The sequence below is a fragment of the Bubalus kerabau genome, chromosome 10, assembly GCF_029407905.1.
Source record: "Bubalus kerabau isolate K-KA32 ecotype Philippines breed swamp buffalo chromosome 10, PCC_UOA_SB_1v2, whole genome shotgun sequence".
NCBI lineage: Eukaryota > Metazoa > Chordata > Mammalia > Artiodactyla > Bovidae > Bubalus > Bubalus kerabau.
The window spans coordinates 52,560,015-52,581,581 of record NC_073633.1 but is presented as its reverse complement, the minus strand read 5'-3'; the positions used below and the strand labels follow the sequence as shown (position 1 = coordinate 52,581,581).

The 21,567-nt window shown below is 42.0% G+C and overlaps 1 protein-coding gene and 1 non-coding gene across 8 annotated transcripts in view; both read left to right on the top strand.

Annotated features, from left to right (window-relative positions):
- The window catches only part of TLN2 (talin 2), a 499,060-nt gene that overhangs the window by 107,008 nt on the left and 370,485 nt on the right, over positions 1-21,567 (top strand). The gene's annotated exons all lie outside the window — the stretch shown is intronic.
- TRNAG-CCC (transfer RNA glycine (anticodon CCC)) lies at positions 14,835-14,907 on the top strand. Its single transcript has one exon. It is a non-coding gene; the product is annotated as a tRNA-Gly (tRNA).

Here is a 21,567-nt window from a genome sequence, read left to right as displayed (position 1 = left end):
AGTTTGTCTCCATGTCTGTGAATCTACTAGGTTTTTTTGTTCTCTAGTTTGTTATGGTTTTTAGATTCCACATATAAGTGATATTATAGAGTAAATACTTTTTCTGCCTGACTTATTTCATTAGCATAATACCCTACAAGTCCATCCATGTTGCTGCATATGGAGAAATTTATTTTTATGACTGAGTAGTATTCCATTGTGTATATACACCACATCTTTAAAAAATGCATATATAGATTATTTTTCAGGTTCTTTTCCATTATGATTTATCACAGGATAGTCTAGTCTCTATGCTATACAGTACAACCTTGTTATTTATTCATCCCATAGAAAATGTTTGCATCTGCCAATCCGAAGCTCCCAATCCACTCCTCCCCCACTGAGCAACCAGAAGTCTGTTCTCTATGTTTGTGAATCTTGTTCTGTTTTGTACATAAGTTCATTTGTGTCGTATTTTAGATTCCACATTGAAGTGATCTCATATGGTATTTATCTTTCTCTGTTATGACTTACTTCACTTGGCATAATAATCTGTAGTTGCTGCATAATAATCCATGTTGCTGCAGATGGCATTATGTCAGATGGCATTCTTTTTCACGGCTGAGGTATAGTCCATTGTTCGTATGTACCGTATCTTCTTTATCCAGTTATATGGTGATGGACTTTTAGGTTGCTTGCATGTCTCAGCTATTGTGACTAGTACTGCTATGAACATCTTCATCCTAGTTGAAGATTTTCCAATTTTCCTGCCCTCTGCCAGGGTAAGCAGAGGTGAGAAGGGGATTATAGCTTACACCTTTTAAAGAGATGGATAGAAATTGGGAGCAAGAGGCTGAATACATGGAACAGAAATGTCTCCTTAGATGGAAAGTGGACATAGAGAAATATGAAATGCTGGTGTTTCAAATGGACCCAGGTCTATCACCTATTCCACTGGAGACGGTAAACTATTACTTTTCCTTTTTTCTAGAAGCGATTTTGTGCATGAAAGCCTTGAAAGACTGCATTCCACTCAGTCCCTTTTATTAACAGAATTGCACTTTGTAGTAAGGGTGTGTGTGGCTGAAGAGCCCTTTCAAGACTGGAGCCTGGAGGCATTGGGCTGGTTAATTGCATATTTGTCTTTTGGTTTCTTTCCAGTCTTTCATCATGGATGACCCCTTATCTATAATTTTTAGGCAAAAGCAAAAAAAAAGTCCTTTTCCTCTTTGGTGTGTTTTATTAAGCTAAAGAGAGAATGATCTAAGCACTGGCTTTGGAAAGCAGTTACAGTGGATGAAAGGGTCAAGATGGATTCTACCACAGGTGTCAGCCTGTGGAGGCTGTGATTCTAGGCATCACCGTGCTCAAGTTGATCAGCCTGCTCAGGTTAGCTGGGCTTCCTCTTTCTGACTCATTATCTCCGTGGATGTCTTCTACAGCTGCTGGCATTTTCTATGTACAGAAAAGAACTGACCTGTTTCTTGGGGTGAGGTATACAAAAAGTCTTATGTGACTGATTTCACAAGTCTGGCTGCACTTGAGAACCACTTTATAGTTTAGAGAGAAATGACAGGGAACCTCATCTCCTAAGATTTTGGCTCATTAGGCTTCAGATGAGGACTGGAATTTGTCTCATTTATGAGCCCCCTCTGTAGATGTCTAGGATGCTCAGTCAGAACTGAGCATCACTGACCTTTCTCATCCTCATCACTCAGAGTGGGCCATGGGCCCAGCCCCGTCTGCATCACCTGGGAGCTTATTAGAAATGCAGACTGTCAGGCTCCACCCCAGCTTCCAGCTTGTGTGCGTGCACATTAAGGTTTGAGAAGCTCTGCTCCCATGTGGTTGTGTGTGATCACTGCTTGATTGTTCCCTGGCAATGGAATATTGATTCTATACATTTGTGTATTTAGTCTACTAATACCTTTCCTCCTAAGGACTGGACTGTGATTTGCATAGGTCTAATTTTTTTTAATTATGTGAATCACCTCTATGGATTGTGACTAATGTCTAGTTGTTTTGCCTGTTATTGTTGAGTACACACATACTCATTAATGTTTCATTTAAATATACTTGTAAAATGAACAATGTTCTGTAGCCAAATAAGAAGGATTCTCTGTGCTCTATTTTCATTATTTCTGCCTGTGTTCCCCGTGATGTGAAGCAACCTCTGACTCTGTCTCCTTCTCTCACATGGAGGTGATTTGCTCTTCCTCTGGGCTATGATTTTTTCTCTAGTGTTGGACTGTTACCACACTTCCTCAGTGGGTTGAAATTTTGGTTTTCAAAAATGAGGCACTAGTTTTATTCATGGCTGCATGCCCTGTGTCTAGGGCATACCTGGGATTCAGTGAAAGTTCTTTGGGGGAGTAAATGAATGAGTGTTTATTGAGCACAGAGGAGTTCTGGTATTTCTTCTGTCTGTGGATGGTATCTCTGCACTTGTGTTTTTTTTTCTTACTTCCTCCCCAACATATCTGGGCATCAAAAGTGAGTGTTACTTTGTTTTCTGTTGGAGATTATAGTACTGATTCTAGGAAGATTAAACCTATGGAGGTGAAAAAAATTGGGCTAAATGGATGGATCTTTAATTGGGTTGTTAGGAGGGCTGTTTAGAATGACTGTGAGTCACCCACAGCCTATTAGTATTTTTCTCAGCTCCTTCTGGAAGTGCCCTCCTATGAATCAATCGCTCCTGCATCCATAGATGGGAAGAAGCTTGTTTCTAGGTCCAGCCTTATCTTTGGGTTGATGACTTTGAAAAAATTTCACAAAGTTCTGTCCTTAAGTTGCAGCCACCCAGAACTCAAGTAGCCACAGGTCACTCAAAAACCTTATCACAGGATGATTTTTTTTTTCTTCCTGAGAATGGTTTTATGCCAGAGACCCCATAGTCAGCTTAAAATAACCATAAGCTAAGTTGAGAAGGCATATTAATGTTGAAAATAAAAAGAAAAAAGAACTGCATTCCAGTATCCATATAATTTCTTCTTTTGGTAATGGGCTGTGGGTTCTTCTCTGTATTCTACATCACCTGGTCCTTCTTTACTGATGCCCAAGTCCTGATGGCTTTTCATTTGCTGTATGAAAACTAAGAACATCCCCAGCTTTGTGTCTTAATTGAGAAATTAAGTCTAGAATTGTATACCTCTTATAAATGTAAGTCAGAATTAGATTTTAACGTAAATGCTTTGGCTCTTCTATCTAACCTGAACTTGCTTTTCTTAATACCTCTCATGTAGGTTTATGGTTTTGTTTGCGTTTTTTTGGCACAATGGAGCAGCTCCTAGCATCATCCACTGGCCTGTGAGATTATGTTAAAAAGACTCTGTCTTTGAGGTCATTAAAAGGCTGATAGATAGGCTATTTATTTTTTATACCTTCAGTAACTACTTGAAATTTCTTACAAGCTTGTGCACAAACCCTGCATGGTTGAGGTGACAGGAAGGCCTTTGGCTTTGCAAGGAGCTGGGATGATACGAAGCAGTCATACAGTGTAGTAAAGTTACTATGAAGGGTTAACTATTGAATGTGAAAACAGAACGCTGTCTCTACCCTTCTTTTATCCAGCTTCATTGTGGGATGAGGTGTATTTCACATTGTGTGAACTTTTCATTCAGAGAATAGGTTCTTACCCTTGAAAGCTCTTGAACTTAATTCATTTAAAACCCTTTGGAAATCTGTCTAAATAGCTCTTCTGCTTTGTTTCAAGCATGTGCTACAACAACATGTTTCCTGGTAATTCAGAATTGTTGTCATTTCATAACTTCTGTGGTGCACAAGTGAGTGATTTGAGTAGAACTGTAGAATCCTACAAAGTAGGTGCTCAAACCTTTTGTGCAGTTTTAGTGCTGAGTCTTTGAGTCTTTCAAGCTCCCTCCTGGTTAGCGGTCAGTTCCCCCACTGTCACTGTGCCTGTCCTTTCTTGACTTCTTGGTGGCTACTTACTCTCTGGCAGAAGGGCCACTTGGCAAGTTTGTTGGAATTAAACATACGCAGTGATCAACAATTTTGAGTTCAGGTAATAGAGGCTTGCTTTCATTTGAAAGTGTGTTGGGGGTACTTCTCAGGCCGTAACTAAAGATCTCACATGCCACAATGAACATCGAAGATCCCGTGTGCTGCAACTAAGATGCAGCGCAGCCAAGTAAATATTTTTTAAAAAGAAACAGTGTGATAAGCTATTGGACAATGCCTTCATCTCCCTGAAGAGATTTTTTTTCTTTTTTAAATATGCTTCTGGGTTGGTGGCTGTATCCTGGAGAGCCGAGATGGCCACAAGCCTGACCTATGTCTGAGTATACTTCACAGGAATACAAGGTGCATCCTGATGTCAAATGACCCCCAACACCTGGTGAAATCTTTTCCACAGAACTTATCCTTTCTAGGAGATTTTTTCCCCCTAAAGTTCAGTTCTTTTTATGGATAAATATTCATTACTGATCATTACCTTTTAGGAAGAGTAGGGAGAAGTTGGTGGAAGAGATGAAAAATTGTTAAGAGAAATTTGGCAAAACCATTCAAGGAGTTAATAGGCTCTGAGAGCTATTTAAAGGTTACTGTTAAACAGAAAAGAAATGTATTGATGGAATATAGTGGAGTCTTAAGTCATTGATGATGATAGGACCAGTGAAAGAGAAGATTGGATCTTTGCTCTAGTACCTATTAAGACAGAATTACAGACATGCCATGCTAACTTCATGGAAGATTCTAAGAATAACTCGATGACAGTTTTTTCCCCCGGGCCTGCGTTTGTATTTGCAGTCTAATCTTTCTGCTCTCAGACATTATTTTTACTTAAAAACTTGAATAGAGAAATGGCCTGGATATGACTTGAAACCAGGCTTCCTTTAAGCAAACATATTTTGAAATTGAGAGAAAGGTGGTTGAAAAGTTTAAATAGTTTGCTAAAATTTGTCATTCCTTCAACATTCTTTCCTCACATTGTTTCAAAATTGCAATTTTGGTGAAAGTTAGAAGAATGAATGTCCCAATGGGTGGTAACCATTGGTGGGTTTTTTTTTTTTTTTTTCATGTTTAAAGTGTGTGTAGTAGGACTTCCTGGCCAAGACGGTGCCACAGACCTCACTGGGGAACCAAATATTCATTGTGTCTCGTTTGCTCATTATACAGGGAGGTGCATTGTGGCTGGCCTCTGTGTCATAAAACAAGAGGGCACCTTTGTTGTGGATTAAATGGGGATTCAGTTGGGCAAGGGCAGTCTGACTTGCCTTTTTGTTGTTGCTGTTTTAAATTTATTTGACCACATTAGATCTTTGTTGCGAAATGCAGGGTCTGTAGCATGTGGGATCTAGTTCCCTGACCAGGGATCGAACCTAGACCCCCTGCACTGGGAGTGCAGAGTCTTAACCACTGGACCACAGGGGAAGTCCCTGACTTGTATTTGTATTCATGGTGCCAAAACACAGCCAGGCTCACAGAAGGCAAACCTAAAACAAGGCAAGGGGAGAAAGATTATGTTTAACAAAACATCCTTAGAAATGGCTGAGAAAGACCTGGAATTTCTGCTGTGGCCATCTGAAGCTCTACCAGTTCTTACTTGGAGTTGAACATAATGTAACATTCCTTCTTGAGGGAGCACTACTGGGAAAGGAATTTTTGCTTCAATTGGGTAACTTTGTCCTGCTATTTAACATGCATAGTCTTCTTGAGCAGTTAAAGATGCAGAAGAAAGATATCATTGTTTCAAGACAGTTCTCACAGGCCGTTCTTTGCCATCTTTTCTGAACCTGATCTTGAGAATTTGGGAACCTGAGGGGGCTTGCATTCTTGGCAAAGCACTTCTGTTCCTCACTAATAGTGCCACTGAGAAAGGCATTTGGTGTACATTTGGAAGTGTAGATATATTCTGCTTAAATAAAGGTTCAGTGTGCCATGGGCAGGGTAGAGACCATCCCAGTGAGCAGACTTTTTTCAAAAGGCTGAGAGAGACTGGGCCAGGTAAGCTTCCCTCCATGCATTGTTTAAGAAAAGATTTGTCTGTACTCCTGGCTTCCATTTGGCTGAAGGACGTGGGTTGGGCCATCAGATGGCATACTCAGGACTATACAAAGTCCCCTTTGTTCCCCTTCCTCCTGAGCCAGTCACATGTGTCTCTTGGCCTGCATTTATCAAACAAGCCTTTGGCGGAGGCCATGGGGAAGGCTGGGGTGGACATTCATGATTGGCCATTGAGAACTTCCGTCAGTTCCGTCCTTGCTAGGCTTGTGCTGAAGGGGGTCACCCTTCCGTGGGGTTGCTTGGATACCAACCTGAGGTGGGTTTTTTTTTTCCATTTTTTTTTTCCTTTGAGGTATAATTGATATACAACATGTTAGTTTCAGGTATGCAACATAATGATTCAGTATTTGTATACATTGTGAAATAAGCATCACAGTAAGTTTAGTTAACATCCATCACTTTATATAGTTAGATTTTTTTTTTCTTTCTTGTGATGAGAACTTTTAAGATCTACCTTTTAGCAACTTTCAAATATGCAATAGAGTATTATTAACTGTAGTCACAATGCTGTACATTATATCCCTAGAACTTAACTTATTTTATAACTGAAAGTGTGTATTTTTTGGTCTTCTTCACCCATTTCTCGTACTCTGTACATTTGCCTTTTCTAATTAAAATTTTTTTTAATTGTAGGATAATTGCTTTACAATGTCATATTGGTTTCTACCATACAACACCCTGAGGTTTTCATGGATTCTTCTCAAAATGAAGCTTGTACTTGCACTGCCCTGGGAAAACCTTAATTCTTTTTTTTTTTTTTAAATTTTATTTTATTTTTAAACTTTACATAACTGTATTAGTTTTGCCAAATATCAAAATGAATCCGCCACAGGTATACATGTGTTCCCCATCCTGAACCCTCCTCCCTCCTCCCTCCCCATTCCATCCCTCTGGGTCGTCCCAGTGCACCAGCCCCAAGCATCCAGTATCATGCATCGAACCTGGATTGGCAACTCGTTTCATACATGATATTTTACATGTTTCAATGCCATTCTCCCAAATCTTCCTGCCCTCTCCCTCTCCAACAGAGTCCATAAGACTGTTCTATACATCAGTGTCTCTTTTGCTGTCTCGTACACAGGGTTATTGTTACCATCTTTCTAAATTCCATATATATGCGTTAGTATACTGTATTGGTGTTTTTCTTTCTGGCTTACTTCACTCTGTATAATAGGCTTTTTAATTTTTAAATTAATTTTTATTGGAGTATAGTTACTTATAATGTTATTAGTTTCTACTCTGCAGCAGAGGGAATTCTCCATTTAGGTCTCCACAGAGCACCGAGTAGAGTTCCCTGTGCTGTAAGTAGGTTCTCCCTAGTTATCTATTTTATACATGGAATCAATGGTGTATATATGTCAGTCTCAATCTCCCCATTCATCCCATCCTCCCTTTTACCCTGGGTATCTATATGTTTGTTCTCTACATCTGTGTCTCTATTTCTGCTTTGTAAATAAGATAGTCTTTTACTGATTTTTTTCCATATATGTGTGTCCATATGCTTGCATGAGTGCTTGCTCAGTTGTATCTTTGCAACTCCATGGACTGTAGCTTGCCAGGCTCCTCTGTCCATGGAATTTTCCAAGCAAGAATACAGGAGCAGGTTACCATTTTCTACTCCAGGGGATCTTCCCAACTCAGGGATCGAACTCAAGTCTCTTAAATCTCCTTCATTGGCAGGCAGATTCTTTAGCACTGTGCCACCTGGGAAGCCACATTGTTCATATACGATATTTTATGGCTGAGTAATATTCCACTGTATGTATATGTATGTATATACATACACCGTATCTACTTTATCAAACCTTAATTCTTGATTAGAGCTTTTCATGATTCAGCCACTCTCTGCATTGTAAAGCCATCTGCTGTGGTGCAGAATATCTAAGTCACAGAAGTGACTGTACATTATCCTTGGGAAGGAAGAGGCACAGTGAGCGGGATTCATCCCCACTGATGTGGGTTGACCTGTGGAAGTGGTTGTCTTTACTTTGATTGCACCTAGTTTTACTAGCAGGATTTTAGGGTGGTAAATGATTTTATGCTGTATCTAATGAAGACTCTGATTGCTCCGTAGTTAGTTTTTAAAGATGTAATTGGAAGAATCTCATGACTCTGACAGCTGATTTTGGAGAGGTTGATTTCCAAGGTAGATAACTAATAAATGGACATCATGTCTATAGAGGGTCAGGTACTAAGACACTGGCTGAAAAGCACTGAAGTTAGGACAGAGTAGGGTCTGTGGGATGCAGACAGCTTGGCATATGGCATGGCTTTGTGGTCTGCCTTGCCCTCTTAGTCCTAGGCTTCTGATGGGCCCAGTGAGAGATGGCTCCACCTTCAAGAATGGGACAGTCTTCTTCCCCTAGTGGTCCAGTGGTTAAGAATCTGCCTTGCAATGCAGGGGACATGGGTTTGATCCCCGATCCGGGAACTAAGATCCCACATGCTACTATGCTGCAACTAAGACCCGACACAGGTAAATAAATAAATGAGTAAATAAATATTAAATAAAAGAATGGGACAGTCTACTGCATTGAATGGGAGATAATCACCACAGCTTTCCTCAGCTGCATGAAGCTTTACAGAATTTGGGATCTATTTTCCTTTACAAGGCTGTTTACTTCCTTTTTCTTTCTTTTTTTTTTAAACAAGCCCTGTTTTTCTTGGAAAAGACCTTGTAGCTTGAATTTTCTAACTTTGACAGCTTTTCTTAAGTGCCGTTATAGAACACAGAGTTGCCAAAAACAAATGCTTGGATTGCCAGCTTCCCCTTAGGGGATATAAATTGAGATTTTAGGCTTTGATGTTTCTGAGGAAGGTTGTCTTTGTGACATAACGGGAAAAGCAGTCGGTAAGGGGGTCAGCCAGGGTGGCAAGCCTGTGCTGCCCACTGGTGCCTGACCTTGGACGAGTCATTCCAGGCTCAGGGTGTCAGATTTGTTGCCAGGAAGGAGCACTGGGCCGGTGATGGCTGGGCTCTCCTGAAATGATGAATTTCGGAAAGGAATTCACTGCACTCTGGACTCAAAAGTTTGTTATCACAACTCTGCATGCATGCGTGCTACGTTGTTTCAGTTATGTCCTACTCTTTGTGACCCTGTAGACTGTAGCCCGCCAGGCTCCTCTGTCCTTGGGATTCTCCAGGCAAGAATACTGGAGTCGGTGGCCATGCGCTCCTCCCGGGGATCTTCCCGACTCAGGGATCAAACCCACGTCTCTTATATCTCCTGCATTGGCAGGTAGGTTCTTTACCACTAGCACCAGCTGGGAAGCCCCTATCACAACTCTATTGATCCACAAAAACTCTTGTTGTGTCTTCTGTTGCTTGGCTTCTGGCTCAGCTGGAGGATGAGACAGAGGGGCGTGATCAATGGCTCTGCATCCACATTTGGAAATGGAATTTGGAAACATGAACACACAGGCAGGCTGTGAGAATTGCCACTTGTAAAATTGCAGGGCAGTGTGAAATATAAAAGCTGGGTGATAAATGGTCTTAGACTTTACTTTCATGTCACCTCTGTCTCCCTTTCTTATTCTTGCATTCCTGGTAACAACTTTGAGGCTAATCCTTTCATTTTAGATATCATAAAACCTAGAGATGGGTTGGAGGAAAGTAACGTGGTAAAGCCTGAAAGGCTTTTACTTTACAGCTGTTTTTGCTGTGTTGTCAAATACCACTCTATTAGCTGCCCATTCTTCCAAGGCCAAGCGCTTCATACCTCGTGACCTGGCCATGCTCATCCATGTTGCCTGGATTTATGTGGCTGGTTTTGGAGCTGCAGCAGAGTAGATACACTGCCTTCATAGCCATTTAAGGCATCTTATTTATTTTTTAATTTCAGAAGTAATGTGTTTACTGTAGATAATCTCTGATAATGTAAAACACTTAGAGAATAAAAAGCACCCACTCAGTAAAACAAATGGCCTGACTCTGCACAGAATTGACCCTAAATTCTGTGTCTGTGATTCTGAGGTCTGAACTCACCATCCTCAGGCACTGGGGACTAGTAAGGACTCAACTAGCTGTCTTTTTTTAAAAAAAAAATTTATTTGTTTGGCTGTGCTGGATCTTCGTTGCTGCTCAGGTTTTTTCCTCTAGTTATGGTGAGCCGGGGCAACTCTCTAGTTGAGGTGCTCAGGCTTCTCATTGCAGTGACTTCACGTGTTGTGGAACACAGGCTGTAGGGCACAAGGCTTCAGTAGTTGCCGCACACGGGCTCTAGAGCACAGGCTCAATAGTTGTGGCACACAAGCTTGGTGCTCTGCTGCATGTGGGATATTCCCAGATCAGGGATCGAACTTGTGTCTCGTGCATTGACAGGTGGATTCTTAACCACTGAAGCACCAAGGAAGCCCTTAACTGCATATCTTGATGTGATTTGTGTTTATTGTACACTGAGCTTGAATCCTCCACTTCACCTTTTAGCATGGACTTGTCTACTTAACCCAAATGTGCTTTTATACATTGAGAGAATTCTTAAGCGCTCAGTAGATTTACTCACTGTCACCACCTTCTAAAGCTCCTTAGGCAACGGATTTTTTTTTTTTTTTTTCTGTAGAGTGAAAAGGAAATTAGAGTGCCTGCCCTCCTCCTCAGCTTTTCCCTTCTTAGAAATTCCCAGGCATCCTGGTGACCATGCATGCGCCCGCGGCTGTGCTCTGTGGAGCTCCCCTAGTATGCCCTGCCCATTTCCTCTCCTGGCTCTTTTCCAGCTGGGGCCTTTCTAGAGGGTTTTTTCTGGCTCTGAATTTCTTGTGATTCCTCCTCCTCCTCCTCCTCTGTCCTGTGAGCTTGGCTGAGGACAAGGAAGAGGAAGGAAGCCCCACTGAGCTCCTTTAGGAGCAGGTGTCTGTCCTGTAGTGCGGCTTACACTGCTTCCTCAGTTATCCTCTCTCCTGACAAACCTCCCTTTGATTCCTAGTTTTCAGCAAGCTGCACAGTATCTAAGACTGAAGAACCTGAATTGAGGGAGAAAGAGTACCTGAATTTTGGTTCTGCATCTGGCTGTTTTTTTGTTTTTTTTTTAATTGCATTCTTGAGCCTTTATTTATCCATCAATATAACTCATCACATGGAGAGCTCGTGTAGAAACTGTAAAGTTATAAATTTGCAGAGATTGTTTTCCAACTGTTCTTTCTTTCCTGACACACAAGGTAGATGCCCTAGATTTTATGTTTTTGCTTAATTTTGATAGACCCTCAAGAAAATGGAGATGGATACCATGTTTAAGGTTTGGAAGACTATGGCAACCCACTCCAGTACTCTTGCCTGGAAAATCCCATGGACGGAGGAGCCTGGTAGGCTGCAGTCCATGGGGTCGCTGAGAGCTGGACACGACTTCACTTTCACTTTCACTTTTCACTTTCATGCATTGGAGAAGGAAATGGCAACCCACTCCAGTGTTCTCGCCTGGAGAATCCCAGACATGGGGGAGCCTCGTGGGCTGCCGTCTCTGGGGTCACACAGAGTTGGACACGACTTAGCAGCAGCAGCAGACTTAACATTAAGAGATTCCCCTCCCCAAGTTAACCTAAAGGTTCAATGCAGTCTCAATCAAAATCCCAGAAAGGTATTTTAAAAAATCTTAAGAACATCAACAAACTATAAAATTTACATGGAAATGCAAAGGACTTAAAGTAGCCAAAATAATTGAGGGGGAACATAGTTGGAGGGCTTACACTATGTAATTTAAAGACTTACTATGAAATGGCATAGATACAAGACAGTACAGCATCCTGTAAGCAGACAGACTTGATCCCTGGGGCAGGCTAGAGAGTCTAGAAACTGTTGTTAGTCACTCAATCGTGTCTGACTCTTTGCAAACCCATGGACTGTAGCCTGCCAGACTCCTCTGTCCAGGGAATTCTCCAGGCAAGAATACTAGAGTGGGCTGTCATTCCCTTCTCTAGGCAATCTTCTCAACCCAGGGATTGAACCCTGCATTGCAGGTAGATTCTTTATCATCTGAGCCACCAGGAAAGCCCACAGAGTCTAGAAATAGACCACAGATCAGTGGTCCACAGACTTCCACCAGAGAGAGAAACTAATTCAATGGAGAATGGGCTGGCTTTTCAACAAGTCATGCTAGAACTGTTGTGTATCTAGATGGAAAAAAGGGAACCTTGATTCTTAGGCTATACTGTAATTAAAAAAAAAAAAAAAAACAAACAACGAACTTGAGATAGATCATAAACAGATATTTCTGATAGCTCATTTAGGTAGACCCTAATAGTTGATTCTTTTGTAATCAAAGGACTGACTACATTTTATTGTAATCATGTAATCATGAGGGTGGAGAAGGCAACGGCACCCCACTCCAGTACTCTTGCCTGGAAAATCCCATGGACGGAAGAGCTTGGTGGGCTGCCGTCCGTGGGATCGCTAAGAGTTGGACACGACTGAGCGACTTCACTTTCACTTTTCACTTTCATGCATTGGAGAAGGAAATGGCAACCCACTCCAGTGTTCTTGCCTGGAGAATCCCAGGGACGGGGGAGCCTGATGGGCTGCCGTCTATGGGGTCACACAGAGTCGGACACGACTGAAGTGACTTAGCAGCAGCAGCAGCAGCAATCATGAGGGAGGAACAGTGTGCTGAATGCTGAGAGGGTAGCAGAGGAAGAAGTTGTTTTTTTCTGTTTTCATTCTGGAGCATTCTTAACACTGCTATTGGGTGATAACATAAACAAAAAACAGAACCCCAAAGCCATGTTCTTGGTGGTACCTTCAGAGAGTAGATTTTGGTTCTCTTATTGTCCTCTTCCTCTTAATTTACAAGTGAATCTCACTTTAGCTTATGCAGAGATCTCAGGAAAAGTGGTTTCAAACCTGGTTTACGTTCATTTAAACAAGCATATTTTAAAATGTACTAGAAAATCCTGACATTTAAACAGTCCTGTGCCGTCACTTTAGTAAGCAAGGACTCCTCCGGTTTAGCTAGTGTTCTTCCGGCAGTTCTGTCCTGGGGTTCTGCCCACTGGGGCCCACCTGCCCTCTAATTGGGGTCTGGGGGTGGGGAGCACAGCTGGTGGATGAGCCCTCACTCAGCGCTGTGATTTCTCTGGTGGCCCCAGGCTGGTGCACTTCCTGGACTTCTCCCAACCACAGTGTTGGCTCTGTCTTCTTGTAGGCACGAGTATTAGATGTTAAATGAAATTTCAACTCAGTCCCTTCTGCATGCTGGGTTCAGGACTGCTTTGTGACATCAGTAGAAATTAAAGAATACATGACAGTTGTGAGGAAGGGTGAAAGAAGTTCTCTGTGCACCCCATTTGCTAATCTCTGATGTACAGTGTGGAGTCTTGTCTGCCTCTCCCCTTTAGTGTGGAGGGGAGAAATTTGCCCCTTTAGGCATCCTGGACTTGGTTCTTACGTTAATCCAAGGTTGTTGAATGCTGTGAAGCGAATGACATGATAGCTAAGTCAGTGATAGACCTAGAACCGTTCTATCCTTTATTTTTCTTAAATATTTAGAGAGCTTTACCTTTTGGCATTGTTCTAAGATGTGGGGAACACCGTTTTGAGCAAGACCCCTAAGATCGGGCCCTAGTGGAGCTGACATTCTAGTTCCCGGTTAAAGGCTTCCTGACATACATTCTCCCTTGTCAATTTCCTGAAGCGCTCAGCTCAAATCCAGCCAACTACCATCTCTCTAAGAGGAAGCGACCTCTCTGTTCTCTGAAATCATTTGTGTGCCTTGCTGGATCTAAGAGCGTAGCATTTGTTACAGCACATCGTATTGTGGCACTTTGTGGAAGAGCCCAGGCTACCCTCCGGAAAAGTGGACCTTTTTTGAGTGTGGTGGGAGGAGAAGACTGAGGAGAGTCTCTGGGGTGCCTTCTAAGCAGGGAATGTTCCACAAATATTTATTGAGCAAGTTCATATCTGCATGGGAGAATCACTCAGATCATCCTACAAACAGCCAACTGGAATCCAGCTCTTCAGGCGAGCTTTTTGAATTCTTAGGAAATCTGCTGAATGTAGGTAAGGTGAGAGCCCTCCTGCCAGGAAACCCTTTAGTTTGTTTCTGGAGCTTTCTTAATAGGAAAGTGCACCCAAAGGTTGAGGGAGTCTTAAATTGGCAGTGCGTTTGAAACAAGTTACAATGTGTTGTGACCTTTCCTGGGGTCTTGCATACTTTGATGTGGCAGAAGCAAGCATTTCTCTGTAGTTATAAATAGCTGTGCAACTGGAGAGTTACACTCTGGGGCCCCAAGTTAAAACAGCTGATTTTGCTCCTGTTGTAGAGCCAGAAAAAACATCTTTTTGGAATCACGTATGAGTAGAATGGCATTCAGACAGGATATTAATCTTCCTAGGAATTATACCAGGAAAGCAGAAAGCTTCATTTTAATCCTACAGTGCTCCCTGTTGTTGTTGTTGTTGTTGTTTTGGGCTTGTATATCTGTTTGTTGATGAGCATATGTGAAATGATCCACAGATTATTTTTTTACATTTTTTACTGGGGATAATTGCTTTACAATATTGTGCTGGTTTCTGCCATACATCACTATGACTCAGCTACAGGTATACATATATCTCCACCCTCTTGAACCTCCTTCCCATCTCCCACCCCGTCCCACCCGTCTAGGTTGCCACGTATGGAGATTCCTTAAAAAACTAGGACTAGAACTACCATATGGCCCAATAATCCTGTTTTTTAAATTTATTGTTGACAAATAATCAAACATCTTCATTTGTCTTTAACTTAAAAACACTTGCTGGGCTGTGCTTAAGTAACTTAAGGGTCAGCAGGGACCTTAAAACCATTTCAGCTGGTGTATCCCAAAGAACTATCCATGAATCATTCTAAAAGTCAACAGGAGGGACTTCCCTGGTGGTCCAGTGGCTAAGACTTTGCACTCCCAATGCAGGGGGCCTGGGTTCGATCCCTGGACAGGGAGCTAGATCCCACATGCAGCACTAAGACCCAGTGCAGCCAAATTAAAATAAATAAATGATTAAAAAAAAGTCAACAGGAGAAAAAATATAAAGATACTTTCTATTAAGATAAATGTATTCAAAGCATCACCTTTTATTGAAAGATGATATCCGTCCTACTTTAGGTTTTAAAATGGCTGGTTTTAATGAAATGATGGCTTGAGGTTGTTTTCTCAAGGGGGAGGACATTGAAGGTAGTTATCAATCAGCATAGCTTAGGGAGGAGTGGGAATTTTCTGCTGAGGGATACCACTCCTCTAGTTTGGTAACCACTCATTTAGTTGAAACCCCATTGGATGCTTGAGTTGTCCTCCTCCTATTACCAAGTCCCCATCCAGTAGGGATATTTGCACTGGGAACCCAAGGCAGGTTCTCTTCTCGGCAGCTGTGGCTAAGGCTGAAGAAGAATTGATGATCTGTGGACTTTTGCAGTCATAGCCCAGAGAAATGGCTGGGAGACAGAGCACAGGTGGGTGGGAAGTGCAGGGTGGGCTTTGGGTGGTTGGTTTGATTGCTGTGACTAGAGCAGAAATGCCCATGAGCTTGAGTTACTGCTACGAATTAATTGGGTGGTAATTAAATGCTAACACGGTGGATCAGAGGAAGTGTGGAATTGAGGCATAATAAAATGTGGCATGCCTAGTAAGCAATTGAGTTGTCTTCCCAAGGATGTAGGCAGCACCGGGCAGGAGAAGCACAGATGTCTTTAAAAAGCTGTTTTTTTTTTTACTGTTTTGCCCTTTTGTCTTGTAAGGAAGATAGATGAGGTGTTTCTCTGAAATAAAGAGCTGAATCCCATATCATTTGTACCTGAAAACCAGATTCATAATTTTATATGAAATAATCTTTATAGAATTTGATTTTTGACATGCAGAATGTTTACTTGCTATCCTTAGTGAAATTTCAAGCCTTGCTTTCTCTCTTTCTTTTGGTTGTAAATTTTGGATTTCTTTTTTTTTTTTTTTTTTCCTTTTCTTTCTCTTTTTTTGTACTTCTCATTAGAGAATAAGTAAGATTCCATGTAAATTCTTCACAGTGGCTCTCTGAGTAAGCCTTAATTGGTACATTTGATAGAGAAGAATAAAAGTACCATTTAATTATGGTGGTAAATTTTAAAATGTATTTTCTTCTAGATGAATTTTTAAGCACTGTAGTAAATTTTTAAGCATTGAAGAAAAAAATTTTTTAAGATGTGGGCAATTTGAAATAAAAGTGGCCAAATTGGTATTGCATTGAAAAGAAATTTAGAGAAGTAGGTCTTTCCTGGTGGCTCAGATGGTTAAGAATCTGCCTGCAATGTAGGAGACCCAGATTTGATCCCTGAGTTGGGTAGATCCCCTTGAGAAGGGAATGGCAATTCACTCCAATATTCTTACCCGGAGAATTCTGTGGACAGAGGAGCCTGGCAGGCTACAGTCCATGGGGTTGCAAAGTTTCAGACACGACTGAACTAGTTGAGCTAGCTGCTTAACTTAACACTTAACTTATAATGTAGGGAAATAAGTTATTTTTTAATACATTTTAACTTTGAACAAGTGATAAAAAGTAAAAATTTTATAACTTAGTTCACTTTCTTAAATTTCCCTTGAAAATAAAGGTTCAAGCTTTGAGCATAAACTTTTTTAGTTTAAAATTGTCTAGGCTTATGTTTTCCCTTTTACAATAGATTATTTTCTGTGGTAGTTTTAGCCTATTAAAGATCTGTATATAGCCATTATTTTCCCTTCCTTCTGTGAATAGAATATTCTTTTAAAAATTATTTGTTTTTGGCTGTGCTGGGTGCTGACTCTTCATTGCTGCGTTTGGGCTTTTCCTAGTTATGGGGAGTGGCGTGTACTCTTGATTTCAGTGCAAGGACTTCTCATTGCAGTGGCTTCTCGAGCTGCAGAGCGCAGGCTCTAGGGTCTCAGGCTTCAGTAGTTGCAGCAGGCGGGCTCAGTAGTTTTGGTGCACGAGCCTAGCTGCTCTGAGGCATGTGGAATCTTCCCAGACCAGGGATCGAAGCTGTGTCCCCTGCATTGGCAGGCAGATTCTTACCCTCTGTACCACCTGAGAAGTCCTATCTATTACTTCTAATCACCATTTACTTTAGTGCTGCTTCACATACATGTGATGGTAAGAGTGACACTTTTTTTCTTTACTGAAGTATAGCTGATTCACACTGTTGTATTACTGCTGTATTTCAAGTGTACAGCAAAGTGATTGAGTTATACACACACATACATATTATTCTTTCTCCGGTTATTTTCCATTATGGGTTATTACAGCATGTTGAATATAGTTCCCTGTGCTATACAGTGGGTCCTTGTTGTTTATTTTATATATAGTAGTGGATATCTGTTAATCCCAAACTGCTAATTTATCTTCTCCCCTCTTTACCCCTTTGGTAACCATAAATTTGTTTTCTATGTCTGTGAGTCTGTTTTATAAATTCATTGGCATCATTTAAGTGATGCCATGTACTATTTGTCTTTCTCTGTATGTATGGTAGTTTCTAGGCCCATCCATGTTGCTGTAATGACATGGTTTCACTCTTTTTTATGACTGAATAAGACTCCATTGTGTATACACACCGCATCTTCTATAGTCATTCCTCTGTTGATGCACATTTGGTTGCTTCTATGTTTGGTTATTGTAAATAATGCTGCTATGAATATTGAGATGAATGTACCTTTTTTTGAATAAAAGAATTAGAGTTTTGGTCTTCCAGATATATGCCCAGGAGTGAGATTACTGAATCATACAATATTTATAATTTTAGTTTTTTAAGGAGCCTCCATACTGTTCTCCATAGTGGCTGTATCAGTTTACATTCCTACCAATGTAGGGGACTATCCAGATGGTGCTAGTGGGAAAGAATCCACTTGCCAATGCAGGAGACATAAGACAAGGGTTCTATCCCTGGGTTGGGAAGATTCCCTGGAGCAGGGCATGGCAACCCACTCCAGTATTGTTGCCTAGAGAATTCCATGGACAGACAAGCATGGAGGGCTATAGTCCATAGGGTCGCGGTGTTGGACACGACTGAAGTGACTTAGCACCCACACAACAGTGTAGAAGAGTTCTATTTTCTCCACACTGTCTACAACATTTATTGTTTGTAGACTTTTTGATGGCCAGTCTGGCCAGTATGAGTCTGATACCTCACTGTAATTTTGATTTGCATTTCTCTAATAATGATGAAAGTGAAAGAGGAGAGTGAAAAAGTTGGCTTAAAGCTCAACATTCAGAAAACGAAGATCATGGCATCTAGTCCCATCACTTCATGGCATATAGATGGGGAAACAGTGGAAACAGTGTCAGACTTTATTTTGGGGGGCTCCAAAATCACTGAAGATGGTGACTGCAGCCATGAAATGAAAAGACGCTTACTCCTTGGAAGGAAAGTTATGACCAACCTAGATAGCATATTCAAAAGCAGCGATACTGGATGCTTGGGGCTGGTGCACTGGGACGACCCAGAGGGATGGAATGGGGAGGGAGGAGGGAGGAGGGTTCAGGTTGGGGAACACATGTATACCTGTGGTGGATTCATTTTGATATTTGGCAAAACTAATACAGTTATGTAAAGTTTAAAAATAAAATAAAATTAAAAAAAAAAAAAAGCAGAGACATTACTTTGCCAACAAAGGTCCATTTAGTTAAGGCTATGGTTTTTCCAGTAGTCATGTATGGATGTGAGAGTTGGACTGTGAAGAAAGCTGAGCCCCGAAGAATTGATGCTTTTGAAGTGTGGTGCTGGAGAAGACTCTTGAGAGTCCCTTGGACTGCAAGGAGATCCAACCAGTCCATCCTAAAGGAGATCAGTCCTGGGTGTTCATTGGAAGGACTGATGCTGAAGCTGAAACTCCAGTACTTTGGCCACCTCGTGAAAGAGTTGACTCACTGGAAAAGACCCTGATGCTGGGAGGGATTGGGGGCAGGAGGAGAAGGGGACGACAGAGGATGAGATGGCTGGATGGCATTACCAACTCAGTGGACATGAGTTTGGGTAAACTCCGGGAGCTGGTGATGGACAGGGAGGCCTGGTGTGCCATGATTCATGGGGTTGCAAAGAGCGACTGAACTGAATAATTAACTATGACAAGTAAACACTTGTGGATGGGTTTACCATAAACCAGCCTCTAATACCAGTACTTATTTAGCCTTTTTAACAACCCTAGGGTGTAAGTCCTGTTCTTATCTTCTTTTTACAGATAAAGAAACTAAGCTACAGATTAGTTAAGTAACTTGCTTAGGATCCTGTCATACTTAGTGGAAATCAGTCCTGAATATTCTTTGGAAGGAGTGATGCTGAAGCTGAAGCTCCAGTACTTTGGCCACCTGAAGTGAGGTATTGACTCACTGGAAGAGACCCTGATGCTGGGAAAGATTGAAGGCAGGAGAAGGGGATGACAGAGGATAAGATGGTTGGATTGCATCACCGACTTGATGGGCATGAGTTTGAGCAAGCTCCAGGAGTTGGTAGGGACAGGGAAGCCTGGCATGCTGCGGTTCATGGGGTCGCAAAGGGTCGGACACCACTCAGCGACTGAACTGAACTGATGCTTAGTGACAGAGCCAGCATTTGAACCAAGGGGTCTGGTTCTAGGGTCTGTGATTTTAGCCATCATCCTGTGCATCATGGCTGCATATACTGGTCATGCTGACAGGGGTGGTTTTGAGTGGGTCAGGATCTTAGAGTAGCTATTTAATATAAATAGACTTTTTTTTTTTTCAGTAAGAGCTTACCTTTTTGGAAGAATGACTCTTGTATGTTAAAGCCTCAGTTCAATAGTAAAGCCTGTTTGTTTTAGCCAGTTATGGATAATAGCGTTTGTTACATGTTATTCCATTGATGACCTTCTATTTCTGTTATCTTATGAATTTCTAGCTTGTGATAATCATAATAAAATACAGATATACCAGTTGACACTTCAAACCTGTCTGAGCAAAATTCCAAGGGATCTTCTGATAGGATCTAGATTTCAAAGAATGTTTTAGCATTGGGATTCCACTTCTGACTCAGCAGCCGGGTGTGGAGTGTCCATCCGCACTTGGATCCTTGGCATGTTTTGCCTGGAACGCATAAACTCTAGGACTGGCTCCATCTGGCTCTCTGAGCCCCACCCTGCTAGCATCTCACTCATCCCACAGAGCCAGGGAGGAAAGGGGTTTAGGAGGGGCTTGTCAATTCTTGGCCTTTCACATGCCTCCCTTCCCAGCAGGACCACCAACCAGCCTACCTTGACCCCTGCCCACCTTCTACCTCCCTGCCTGGAACTCCCTCTACTCAGCCACTTTCTTATACTTGGGCTCCCTTGAGAGCAAGAGAGAATCCAATGGCTTTGATTCAGTGTCCACATCCTGTTGTTTCCCAATAAGAAGAGGAAACATTAAGGCTGGGGTTTGGATAGAGATGTTAGTTTCAAATTAATTCTGTATTTAAAGCTCTTATTTTTATAAGCCACATGAAGCAGAATGTTCTTAACACATAGGAGAAGTTTTCAGGTTGGAATCCTACAAACAGACTGTATTTTCCCATTCTTTTTGATGTTGTCCCTGGTGGTTTTGTTAAGCACTTTCCAAAGTGAGCTGGGAAGTTCTGGTTCCAGGGCCCCAAATGGCCCACATTCAGTGTCCCAGATCATGACATGTCTTGTCAGCCCATCAGTCAGCACCGGGGATCCACCAGAACATGCTGTCTTCTCAAGGACTCAGGGCTGTGGGTGCAGAAGCGTTGGCCCTGTGAGGTAGTGACCCAGAGGGTAGGGGCACTGGCTTCAGGGGCAGTCAGACATGGATGTTGCTTAGTGGCTTTGGGCAAACATTTCATCTTGCTGAAGTTCTGTTTCTTAAGGTGTAAAATGGGGACTATGTTGGCTCTTATCTTAGGCTAGAGTTGAGATTGGGCTTCCCTGGTGGTTCAGATGGTAAAGAATTTGCCTGCAATGCAGAAGACCCGGGTTCAAGCCCTGGGTTGCGAAGATCCTCTGGAGAAAAGAATGGCTACCCATTCCAGTATTCTTGCCTGGAGAATGCCATGGACAGAGGCGTTGGGATAATTTAGGTAATGAGATATTATAGACATAGGTATGTGGTGATGATACATGCAAAATATATGGATCTTGTCTGACACATAATAAGACTACTTCTTTGAGCTGGGCCTGGGAATTAGCACGTCATTTAATTTGTAAGTTTGGTTATTGTAGCCCCAGGCCCCGTTTGGAGCCTCTGTTTCTTTTCACCTGCTGATCTGCCCATGGTGATGTTTTGGCCACCTGAGGGTAGTAGTGCGGTTGGTGATTTGCAGCTGAGGGTAGACTGTGATGGGCCCGAGCACCAAGCATCGCCCTGCCTCTCCCCACTGGGTGCCTCCAGGCCCTTGAAACAACTCTGAGAATTAATGATAAAGTGTGTGGTTATGGATGTGAAAGGACAGCCTCTAGAGAATCCAAATGCATGCTATAAAGTAATACCACTTGCCCTTCCCAAGTTCAGAAAAGGTAAGTCACATTTGGAATGAAGTGTAAAAGTTGACGTACAGGTTGTCCCTTGGCCTTGACCCTAGGTCTTTGTGCTAAGTTGCTTCAGTTGTGTTTAACTCTTTGTGACCCAATGGACTCTAGCCTTCCAGGTTCCTC